We start from the raw sequence: 379 nt of genomic DNA, 5'->3' as shown, positions 1-379 counted from the left end.
CCAGCTTGACCCACGGGACTGTGGTTGGCTTTCCCTTCCGTAGTCAGAGGATGGAAACAGCCCTTAGGCAGAACTCGCTATCTTAGCAGATTCTTTTTTAAATATTTAAAAAAGTACTTTTATTGATTTCAGAGAAGAATGGAGAGGGGGAGAGAGAGAGAGAAACATCAGTGTTAGAATGAGATAGAAACGTGCCCTGACCGGGAATCGAACAGTGACCTCCTGGTTCTTAGGTTGATGCTCAACCACTGAGCTAAGACGGCCAGGCCTTTTTAAAATTTTTTAATTCTCACCTGAGGATATGCTTTAGAAAGAGGACGGGAGGGAGGGAGTAAGAGAGAGAGAGAGAGAGAGAGAGACACGGAGAAAATCGATGTGT

The sequence above is a fragment of the Myotis davidii genome, unplaced genomic scaffold (assembly GCF_000327345.1).
Source record: "Myotis davidii unplaced genomic scaffold, ASM32734v1 scaffold1277, whole genome shotgun sequence".
In the NCBI taxonomy this organism is placed as follows: Eukaryota; Metazoa; Chordata; class Mammalia; order Chiroptera; family Vespertilionidae; genus Myotis; species Myotis davidii.
The sequence above is the reverse complement of the archived record's forward strand: the minus strand, read 5'-3'. Positions refer to the sequence as shown.